The following is a 12,381-nucleotide window of genomic DNA, read 5'->3' as shown; positions in this document are numbered from 1 at the left end:
TCTCTCTCCTACTTCTTCCTATGGCTAATTCCTACTTACCCTCCAAAATTCAGGTCAGATGACCTCCTCCAGAATGGTCTCTCATACACACACTCACACACACTCACAATCACCCTAGATTGGGTGCCCTTCCTTGACGTCCCTTAGTGCCACATACCAATGTGAATTTTGGTAATTATCATTGTGCATGGCAATTGTCTACCCTTCCTTCCTTCTTCCCTTCTTTACCTCCTTCCTCCCTTGCCTCCTGCCTTCCCTATTAGATTGTCAGCTTTTACACTGAATTACTTTAGATGGGAGACCGTATTTTTATGCTCTAACTTCTGGAACAGATTTAGTCAGTAATGGTTTCCTATGTGAAATAAGAATATCATTCTGAGTAATGATCCAGTCAATATTTGCTTATCACTTTTGTGATTAACGTGATGTACAGTATTTAAAATAACAAAATATATAATAAATAATGACAGGCAAGAAATAAACTAGCCTTTAAACGAATAAGCCTTTCTTGCTTTGAAATTATTCGGCCAAGCAGCCCTCCAGATCACTGAAATAAGCAATGATCCTATGTGCTAATGAGCCAAAATACCACAGACTATAAATTACATCTTGCCTCTCTCAGCTATTATAATCTTATAACTCTTCTGAGGATTAAATCTGAGCTGCCTCAGCATTGCACTACTGGTGGCTGTTGAAGTCACATAGAAAGGACATGTGCTGCTTTCGCCACAAGATTCTCACGAATCCCCAGAAGGTAATGTTGACAAATCAAGGTTTGATAGGCTTCTAATGTTTTCAGTGTTGACTGAGCCACACTGTTGGAAACTTTTTCAGAGATCACTCTCCTGGAGATTCATAGCACCATCTGTACTCCAGATCTTATCTCCCATAAGTTCTGCGATTTTACATGTTTTTCTTTCGGCAGTGGCCATAATACTGAAATTTCAGTATTATAATCACGTTAGAGGGGACAATAAAAAATATTCTTATGGTGGCAGTCTATCAGAGAAGAAAGGTAGCATATGGCTCATGTCAAAGAAATCAGCAATTAATTTACTAAAATCTGGAAGAATGGATGAACAAAAAGAAAAAAAGTTATAATGACCACCAGAACAAACAAAAGACACAGATGGGATATATTTCTAGGTGTTAGTGGAAGAGAGTGTTAATGCTTACTAAAAGAAAAGATCCTTTGATCATGAAGACCTTTTCTTTTTGACTCTTTTAACCCAATGCCCAGAAAACTGTTGGCACACAGTCAACACCCAAAACATATTTGATAAGTAAATCAATGCATGAAGAAATGAGAATATGATTTTACTGAGTAGCTAAAATGTAGACTGGATAATAAAAGAGGAATAGAGAGCCTACATTTTTTTTTTAATTTATTTAATCTATTTATTTTTGGCTGCATTGGGTCTTCATTGCTGCACGCAGGCTTTCTCTAGTTGCAGCGAGCGGGGGCTACTCTTTGTTGCAGTGCGTGGGCTTCTCATTGAGGTGGCTTCTCTTGTTGCGGGGCATGGGCTCTAGGCGGGCGGGCTTCAGTAGTTGTGGCACACGGGCTCAGTAGTTGTAGCTCGTGGGCTCTAGAGCACAGGCTCAGTAGTTGTGGTGCACGGGCTTAGTTGCTCCGTGGCATGTGGGATCTTCCCGGACCAGGGCTCAAACCCGTGTCCCCTGCATTGGCAGGTGGATTCTTAACCACTGTGCCACCAGGGAAGTCCCGAGAGCCTACATTTTTATAAGCAATATTAAATTTTGCTAAGAAGAAACAACAGGTCTGACAGAGTCCTCAAATTTAACCCTTTTGTAAAATGGGCACCTAAGACTACTCCTTGTCAGAATTATTTCAAAGAGTTTCATTTATGAACGTTTACACTATGATGAACTGAATTTCCTCCACTTTTCTGGAAACGCTTTTTACCTGCAAGCAAAGAGGAGACTCTTTTGAAGTCTTGTCCATATGTTTTCACAGAGCCTAGCTGAGATCCAGGGCAGAATCATGGCCCTCCTTGTACTAATTGCTGGCTAGGAGCCCCCAAAGCATCTTCTCTACCACACAGCCACCCAAATCAAGTTGGGAGGGAATGGCCATGAAAAGAGAGCTGAGTTCTTCCTCCCCATGCCCCATAGATCTTCAGAACATTGCAAAGCCTTCAAATAGCCTTCAAAGTTTGGGCATATGGACAACAGCACTTTTAAAGCACAAGGCTTTGAGGTCAAACTATCTCAGATTTGCATATAAATATATACCAGGCCAACTGTGGAACCTTAAGCAAGCTACTTAAACCTTTCCAATCTCATCAGTATTTACATAGATAAAATGGAGAAGACTACTAACACGTACCTCATCATATTATTGAAGAATTTATATAAATATTTAGATAATGCAGCATTGGTGGTATAGTCGTGAGCATATCTGCCTTCCAAATTGAATTGAGATTCACTTGTATAAGAGGCATCATTTCAAGCCAGAATGGTTCCCAGTGTCCTCCTTATGAAAAAAAATGAGGTACTTCCATTTATAACATCATTTCTCTTCCTATCTTGATGGCAAAAGTGAATTTCCTGGCACATCCCATTTTGAAGTCTGTGATAAACTTAACATGAGGCTTCTGCTTACAACATTCCAAATGCATTTCAGTTACTGTTCTCCAATAAAATCTACTTTTCCCCCTCCTTATAAACTGCTTTAGGCACCAGAAACAGTAAGGTAGTTCTTGGATCCTCTCAGCTGAAAACTGAGAGGAATGACTTGAGGAATGATTCTTGAGGAATGACTAAGAACTGGCCTCGATTCAGAGGTAACATCTAACTTTGAGCAAGGCAGCGCCCAATGTGGAGAATCCAAAGGCAGAAAAAAGTCTTTGGTTTCCTCTATGGTAACTCAGAAAAGTATGAAAGTAGGGACATCTCCAACTCCAGTTAAAAAGAATGTCATTCTCAAAAAAAAAAAAAGAATGCCATTTTCAAAAAGAATTCACTTCAAGCCAATGGTCTATTTAAAATGGACCTGAGGTTAGTAAGGAAAATAAAATATGCTTAATGAACTTATTTCTTTTAGAATTATCTTATTTCCTTAAGATGATTTGAAGTGAGCAAAATTAAACAACATTAATAGCCATGATACAGAAATGGACAGGCGTATGCCCACAAATCATATTAATCTCTTTATTAAACTAGGTGCAATTGCATAAATTAGTTACCAAATGACTAGAGAGCAATAGTGAAATCCCAGGGATTAAGAATGTAAAAATTAACCAAATAACCACACCAAATCTCCCTTCCTCCACAGTCATCCTCACGCCAATCAATCCTCACAGAAAAGCAGCATCTTCTTCCCTCATCTGTCAAGTTTGCCACTCTCCTTCTCGGAACACCCCTGTATGTCTTATTCTTCTGCACAGCAGAAGTGCAGATTAAGATCGACACCTCCAATTTAGTTAGGGTCTCTCTCTCCCAGGTTTGTGTCTGCAGCATTTAATTTATTACTCAAACCCAGCTGAAAAATTGTTGTGTCCAATTTAAGTAAATAACTAAAAGTCCTAGAGAAATGTTGGTTCATCGATGTGATTACTTAGAGATGTTACTATAGGGCCTCTTAGATACAGTTTTGAGCTTGGTGTTGACTTGGGATTGGCAGAGTTCAGATTTACATAGAAGGCCTTACCTATGTGTGTCCTTTAAATATAACCAGGTTCCTGAGAGCAGGGATGGGCTACCCTAACTTGTTTACTTCTTGCTCATGCTAGTAGGCTCTAATATTGCCCAGAAATGCCCTGCCTGAGGAGAAGGAAGTTGCTCTGCTCTGGACCCTCACCACTCCTGCCCATTCCCCAGGCCCAGTATTGATCTCCTCAGATGTCAACTCAGCTCCTCGTTTCTTTCCTCTTTAATTCTGCAAGATTAAGCACTGCTGCTTACCTTAGAACAGCCCTCCACCTTCTCAACAAGATAGAACATTGATGGAACACTGACATGACCTATAAGGATATTTATAAATCGTGATCTGCACAGAGTGGGTTCTTCGTTAAAGTCTGCTATTTTGAATTGAATTAATCAAATTGTAACACCAAATAATTGCTCCCAGGTTCAAACTAAAAAATTAGATCTATCAAGAAGACAATCCCTTGAATACCTGATATAAGAGAACCCAATGAACATTTAAACTAATTCATTTATTTTATATGTTTTTTATAAAAGAATGCCAGTGAGGTCATATGACTTGTCTAATATTAAACAGGCAGTTATTAGCCAGCCTACAAAGGACCTTCTATCCCCAAATATCTATGAATACTGAATGATTACTCATTAGACAATGTGATAAATTCTGTACAAAATGGTAAAATAATAGACCCCTTCCCACTTCTACACCAGGCCTAACATGACATTTCTTCATTAAATTGTGTTTTTAATAGAGCTTTAATAAAGATATGATTGGATTACAGGATGTAGGGATGGGGCTTGTGAAGTGCCAAGGTTAGACAGATTTCAGGCCCCTCCAAATAACACTGAAAGCATAAAAGTCAACCTTGAGCAATCAAGAAGGACCCTTAAATAAGAGATATTTGTCATGTGTCATAATGAGTTATAATAAGACACAAAATAACCCTAAAATTTAACCATGTTATGTACAATCCCCAACATGTTTATTGCAGTTGATGAGCCAAAGCCAAATGAACGGTCTATAAATTATATTGTTATCCAAATTACTAATGAAATCTGAAATTTCCTTCACCTTACAGAAATGTTTATTACTCTTTTACCCATTCCCCCAGGAAACAACTCAGTCAGCAAAGAATCTGTGACCACAGAAAATACATACATATTATGGGAAACGAATGGGAATTAAGTTTCAGCCACAAGTTCTTTGATGCTCTCTATCACCCACATGAGTGAACTGGCCAAAAAAGAAATCACTTGGCAAGAGATTTTTCAGCCCTAAGATGTTCCACATGCTAATTAAGGGCTCTGTTAGGAACCTGACCTTCAATGACAAGGTGCTTATTAAACCCCTTTGGTTTCTGCCTCTGACTGTGACAGGATTAGATAAAAATCTTACTTAAAAGTTAATAAGAAATTATTTTAGCTCAGAACTTTGATGTCTCATGTGCACTGTGGATATGAAATTCTAACTTAATACATAATTGACAGATTGCCCCTCCCGCCATCCCTAAGAAGTAGATTAAAACTTTCTAAAAATCTTTTCTTAATAAAATTTCCTATCTTGGCTTTAAGAAGATTTAGCTCAATTTATTATAACTAAGTAGATTTTCTTTTTTGCACATAATTTAGGTAAACATAAGAATTATTAGGATCTAAGCTGGATGACAAAGACTTTAAAAAAAAGTATGACTAACAAAACCAAGGATCAAATGATCAGATTTAATGAAAGCACAAAAAGCTGTTGAACCCAGAAATAAGAAAAAAAGGAAGCATTAGCAAATTTGCAATAATTCCACTATTAAGTAATAAAAGTACAGGCATGACATTTCTCTAGTAGACTTCCGAAAATCATCTATATCAGAATCACCTGTGCTTATTTTTTTCAAATACTACAGATATTTGGATCCCACCCTTCATGTTCTGCATCTCTGTCTTGATAGCCTGCATTTTAATAAATTGCCCCCAATTTAAAAACCACTGTTTCTGACAACCACTATTACAAAGAGACACAGAAAATTATTTCCTTATCTACCCAAGTATATTCAATCTTAACAGCTAATAAAGGGTTTTGCCCTTGAAAGAAAAAATTTACTTTATCCAATCACTTTACAATATCTTCTTGTACAAAGTAAATCAATAAATATTTTAACAAGAAAAAATTTTTACTACTTTTCCCATAATTTCTAATGCATCACCTTGTTCATTTTTTATTTAGCAATATAAAACAGTGAAAGCAAAGGGGCCAAGATGGGAGACTACCTTTATTCACACTTGTACCTATACCAAATTTACAGGGCTCCTGCAGGAGTGGATGATCCCTATTCTATAACACAGGAAAAAATAGATGGATGAAATAAGTGTTCTAAGTAGTTTGGAGTAATTGTAAACCATTTATCCTAATACTTAATATGACAAAGGTTTATTATTGGGGGATATGGAGAAGTCAGTGGTGGAATAAGTGGAGAGGTCCAACGGGTAAGACACTATCTCTCCTCCGGAATACTACAGAATTCAAGCTTAACTGCACCTGTGAATGGCATGCTCTACCAATCTCCTTCTAGTAAATGTTTGTTCTACAAGGTATCAAGTTTGAAACATACTCTGTGAAAGAGAAGATTTTAAATAAGGTGTTATGCTTCAAAAGGATGATTTTATTTCTCAATAGATCATTACACTCATCATCCTGGTCTGGACAAATATATCTGCTCTTACTGTACAAAGGGGGAATCTTTGCAATGAGTATTTATAAAACAATTATAGAACAGTTATAGTAAAGTTAAGGATTCCTATGGTAGTATCAGCACAGTTTATTTTTTCCTTATTGAGAAAATTGTTAACAAAATTAATTTTGCATTCATGCCAAGAGGTAATGAATAAACATGCTATATTAATGTTACAATGTGATTATTATAGTCAGGTTGTCAGTAGCAATGCATTATAAAATGTGTGACTCATCGACTTCAGTCCCCAAATAACAAGTTATTACTTCTGTTCATTACGTGAACATAAGTATATCAGGCAAAATTAGATTATCTTATAGTAATCTATTTAATACTGAAGCATAATTCCTCAAGTCAAACACATTTTGTAATTGATCATTCATTCATTCATTCATTTATTAACTTCTTTACTGGAGTATAATTGCTTTACAATGGTGTGTTAGTTTCTGCTGTATAACACAGTGAATCTGCTATACATATACATATATCTCCATATCTCCTCCCTCTTGCATCTTCCTCTCACCCTCCCTATCCCACCCCTCTAGGTGGTCACAAAGCACCGAGCTGATCTCCCTGTGCTATGCGGCTGCTTCCCACTAGCTATCTATTTTATATTTGGTAGTATATATTAGAAAGGGACACAAAACAAAGAATTACCAATTTAAATGGATGATTCTTGATATTAACATAACTGCAAATTACTGTGATTTATCACCATTGGAAAACTTTCATGACAGGACAATATGTGCAGAAACTTGCTTCTCTCAAAGGCTGTTTTTCTGGTTTTTTTTTATTGTTTGTGTTTTTTTGTGTTTTTTTGAGGGGTGGGGGCACTGAGTTAAGAATGGAAGAAGATAGAAATGAAAAAAGTCTATCATTATGACATTGCCTGCCAAATTTTCTAATAGTGAAAATTTAGTCCTTTGAGACACCCAGCAGGCAGATCAAAGAGCAAAAATCCAGAATTCAAAAATCTTACTAAGGGTGCCTCTGTATGAACAGAGCTACCTAATAGACTGCTCTTTCTTTGTGATAGAAAAAAAAAAAAAAAAATCAACTTCCAGTGAGTTAACCCTTGGTGTCTCAGTACAGTTTTGCTAACAATACAAGACCTGATTTTCTGTTTCAAAACTTCCCACCATGGCAGAGTCCACTGAGCTTTTGGAACAATTTTAATTGGTTTTAATAAATTCAGAGTCACTCTCCCAACTGTGGAAGAATTGAATATTAATTTATCTACAGAACTTTGTACCCCACTCAGAAGCCAGTCAGCTCATGACAAATGGGCAGAGCAGTCACACTCCTTTAGACAATTCATTTTGCTTCCATGGGACTAGATTTCGTTTTTTATTATGTGTTTTTAATTTATATCTTATTGAAATATATTTAACATATAACATTGTGTAAATTTAAGGTGTACAACATGTTGATTTGATACATTTTATATTGTTAAATGATTCACATTTGTAGCATGAGCTAACATCTCCAGAGTGTTACATAATTATCATTTATTTTTTATGGTGGGAATAATTGAGATCTAGTCTCTTAACAAGTTTGATGGTTATAATAAATACTGCTCTCTGTATTCACTATACCGTGCATTAGATCTCTAGGACTTATTTATCTACTTGTTGCAAGTCTGTACCCTTAAATAACATCTCTCCTATTCCCCTACCCTCCAGCCCCTGGTAACCACCATTTTACTCTGTTTTTATGAGTTTGTTTTTTTTAGATTCTACTTATAAGTGATATCATACAGTATTTGTGTGACTTACCTCACTTAGCATAATGCCCTCAAGGTTTATCGATGTTGCTGCAAATGGCAGGATTTCCTTCTTTCTCATGGCTGAATAATAGGTAAACAGACAGATCGATCGATCAATCGATCAATCCTGGCTACTGTGAATAATGCTGTAATAAATATGTGAGTGCATATATCTCTTTGATATCCTGTTTTCATTTCCTTTGAGTATATACCCAAAAGTGGAATTGCTGGATCATATGATAGTTATATTTAGTTTTTTGAGGAACTTCCATACTGTTTTCCACAGAGGCTGAACCAATTTACATTCCCACCAAAAGTGTACAAAGATTCCCTTTTCTCCAAATCTTCTCCAACACTTGTTATTTCTTGTCTTTTTGACAATAGCCATTCTAACAGGTATGAGGTGATATCTTGTGCATTTCCCTGATGATTATTGATGTTGAACATCTTTTCATGTACCTGTTGACCATATGGATGCCTTTTTCGGAAAAATGTTTATTCAGATCCTCTGCCCATTTTTAAATCAGATTGTGTTTTTGGTTGTTGTTATTGAGTTGTTTAAGTTTTTTTAATATATTTTGGATGTTAACCTCTTATCTGATATTTGGTTTGCAAAAATGTTCTCCCATTATGTTGGTTGCCTTTTCATTTTATTGACTGTTTCTTTTACTGTGAAGAAGCTTTTAACTTTGATGTAGTCCCACTTATTGATTTTTACTTTTGTTGTTTATGCTTTTGCTGTATATCCAAAAAATCACTGCCAAGTAAAACTGTCATTATTTGCAGATGATATGATTTTACGTATAGAAAATTCCAAAGACTCAACAAAAAAATAGAACTAATCAACAAATTCAGTAAAGTTGCAAGATATAAAATAAGCATACAGAAATTAGTTGCATTTCTATACACTAGTAATGAAACATCTGAAAAATAAAGAAAGAAAACTATGCCATTCACAATAACACCAAAAACAATGAAATACTGAGGAATAAATTTAACCAAGCAAGTGAAAGATACGTACAACAAAAAACACAAGACATTGCTGAAGGAATCAAATTAGATATAAACAAACGGAAAGACATCCTATATTCATGGATCAGCAGAATTAATATTGTTAAAATATGCACACTACTCAAAGCCATCTATATATTCAATGCAACCCCTATCGAAAGTCAAATGGCATTCGCCACAGAAATAGAAAACCAATCCCAAACTTGTATTGAACCACAAAAAAATCCTGAATAGCTACAGCAATCCTGAGAGAGAACAAAGCCTTATGCATCACACTTCCTGATTTCAAACTATACTACAAATCTATAGTAATTAAAACAGTATTAGTATTTCTTTAGGGAAATTTAAGAATATTCATACTAAGTGGAATAAGGTAAGTTCTTATGTCAGTTAGGTCATATTTTGCTGTCAAGTACAATTTGAAAAAAGTTTTGTTTCCCAGAACTTTTCATATTTTGGAGCTGTGAATAAGGGATTATGGAACTCTATGAAGTTTCATTAATAGTGGGTATAAAAAGCTTCTTCCATTCTCATGGGATCTTTTTATTTCTCTGCTCCCTCCTGACTGTTCTGGAGACTCTGTCTAGATGCCTACCTCCTACCAGGTTCAAATAATCAATTTTATATCATGTAACTGCGTTACTGAGGGTTTCTCTTACCAGGCTGAGTGAATTAAGTCTCTTTCCCAGACACAGCATTTCTGAGCAGCAACACACTTCAGGCTTGCCTGAACTCTACTCATAAGTGGCAATTCTAAAACAAAAAAAAAGTGGTAGAATTGGAGAAGAGAAAGGACAGTGAATTGCAGGGTATTTTTAGACTTGGTTCCATTTTTACTTCCCACCATTAACACACTGTTCCTGCTCTAGTCAGAAATCTACACAGACTCAATGCTTACTGTGTGCCAGACACCCAGTTCTTACAGATATATTACTGCATTTATCCACCACAGCAACGCAGAGAAGATGTGCTATTTCCCTACACAGTTTAGGTTAGGAGACTAAGGTTCAATGAGAAGAAATAATTTAGATAAGGTTGAACAGCCGAGAGTTAAGTAATTGATTTGCTTCCATGTAAGCAAAGCAATTTAGTGCAATTGTTCCTAGTCACAGGCTTTCTGCCTCCAAATCAAAATTCAACAATTATTAAAATGTGTTGGATTTCAAACAGTTTATATATTTTCAGCACAATCTATTTAAACTGTCAAAGAAGTTAGGACCTGCTCCCCATGTCCACTCTCAGCCGGCATTCGGAAGTTCCAGGATCAATATTTCTTTAAGCGTCAAAATAGCCCAGAGCCAACTGGTGAGACAACAATCTTCCTTCTCCCAATCCAGCTCATCAGCATTAAGCTGTGTCAACAGGGCACAAATGTACCTTGGATGCAAAGTAAAACATTCAGTCCAAACCCACAGGGTTTTGGCCAACATAGCTTGTGTGATTAGCCAAATAGCTTGTGTGATTTTCTCTTTACACACATGCCGACCCCCTACAGAACTGTCTAGCTCCTTGTGACCTCAAATAAATGAGTCCTTGTGAGTTTGGATATTTACTTTAGGTGAAAACAAGCTCTGTAGACCATAAAACATGTTGCCATCCCTCTGTGGAATAAATGACACATTAACAAATACCTTCTCCTCATAAATCTCTCATCTAATAAGCCATATTATTCCTAAGACTCCATTTTGGTCTGTATATCCTTCTATATATATTCTAGGTGAACATCCTGTCTTCTCAAATACATGCATTTCCCAGAGTCAGCAGTTGTTTGGGTTCTAAACAACTGACCCCTTCACTGGTCTCAAGCCAGTGACAACAGAATCAGTATATTCCAGATCAATTTAACCTGAACTTACACAATTTTTAAAACGCAGGAATGCAAACAAGCTACTGTCTTTACCTTTAATCCCCTTTCAACTTTTCTGTTTTTATTTTTTTTTAAAGCCTTTTAAATAATTACAGCTCTTTCATTTGCATTATATAGGTATTTCATTTGCTAACATAGGTATTTCTTTTATAACTGTATCTTATTTCTCATAAGAATCATATCTCATATCTGATAAGAACCCTACGAAAAAGGCATCATAAGTAGACAGAAACTGAGTACCAACTGGCTTCTCCAGGTTCTCTCAGCTTGTAGGTGACAGAGCCAGGACCTGAATCAAATTTTCTACCACCAAATCTTCTGCTCTTCCTATCCAGGCTCAGTGACCCAAAGACTACCAGTTCTTTATATCTGGGATATAAGGAAAAGAGGACTAAATTGAGAAAGGTTCACTTGGCTGCTCCCTGAATGTATGAGCTTGGGAAAGTCACTGAGCATCTCTGTACCCCAGTCTCTTCCATCAAAAATGGGAATAGCCAGGAGCTTCCCCTGCAGAATCCTCAACTTGGCTTCCTGTTTTTACTCTTGCCATCCACAATTCATTCTCCAGGTTGTAGCCAAAACAATACTTTTTAAACATAAATGCCCTCTGCTCTCCTACACATACCCTCCAATACTCTGTACATTGAATCGAATAATGAAAAACTTTTTACTATTATTTACAAGGCCCTACATGATCTAGTCTATGCTGCCTCTTCAGTTTTATCATACCACTCCCTATTTAGTCACTGCACTACAGCCACCCTAGCCTTTTTCACATTCCTTAAACAAACTAAGTTCATTTTTGCTTCACAGTTTTTACTCTTACAGCTGCCTCTCCCTGGAATATTCTCCCCATGACCATCCCATTCTCCTTGTTCAGGTCTCATCTTGAAAGCCACCTCCACAGAGAAGCCTTCCGTGTTCTATCTAAATCTCTCTATGTAATATCTTCCTGTGCCCTTCACCTCAATCTTGATCCATCACCCCATTTCTTTATTTCTATAGCACTTCTCATAAATTATCTTGTGGTTTCTTTTTTACTTTTCATTCATTTTCCCTCTTCCCATTCTCCACTCCTTAAACTACAATACATGCTCCATGAAAGCAGAGACTGTCTGTCTTATTTACCACTCCATCTCTCCTGTATTGTGTCCCTAGTGCCTAATAACAGTGTTTGACATATGGTAGGAGCTCAAAAAAACAGCTTGTTAAATGGCAAGCCACCTATAAAAAGCCATAGAAATAAAAGATTATAAACTCAGATCTCAAATTTGTGACCATTTGCTTTGAATCCAGGTCAAAGCTTACTGTCCCACTGTCTAAAAAATAGTATTATTAAGCAGGGATTT

General features: G+C 36.5%; 2 long non-coding RNA genes across 2 annotated transcripts in view; one reads left to right on the top strand and one right to left on the bottom strand.

Moving 5' to 3' along the window:
- Positions 1-12,381, bottom strand: part of LOC309642428 — a 577,545-nt gene that overhangs the window by 497,259 nt on the left and 67,905 nt on the right. The window lies entirely within an intron of this gene.
- Positions 1-12,381, top strand: part of LOC309642416 — a 60,613-nt gene extending 48,232 nt beyond the window's left edge. Inside the window, exon 2 of the long non-coding RNA XR_014253178.1 lies at positions 1-12,381. This exon is cut by the window's left edge and continues 25,703 nt beyond it. This is a non-coding gene — a long non-coding RNA (uncharacterized lncRNA).

The sequence above is a fragment of the Balaenoptera physalus genome, assembly GCF_965194825.1.
Source record: "Balaenoptera physalus genome assembly, chromosome: 14".
In the NCBI taxonomy this organism is placed as follows: Eukaryota; Metazoa; Chordata; class Mammalia; order Artiodactyla; family Balaenopteridae; genus Balaenoptera; species Balaenoptera physalus.
Note: the sequence above shows the minus strand (reverse complement) of the source record. Positions and strands in the feature narration are given on the sequence as shown.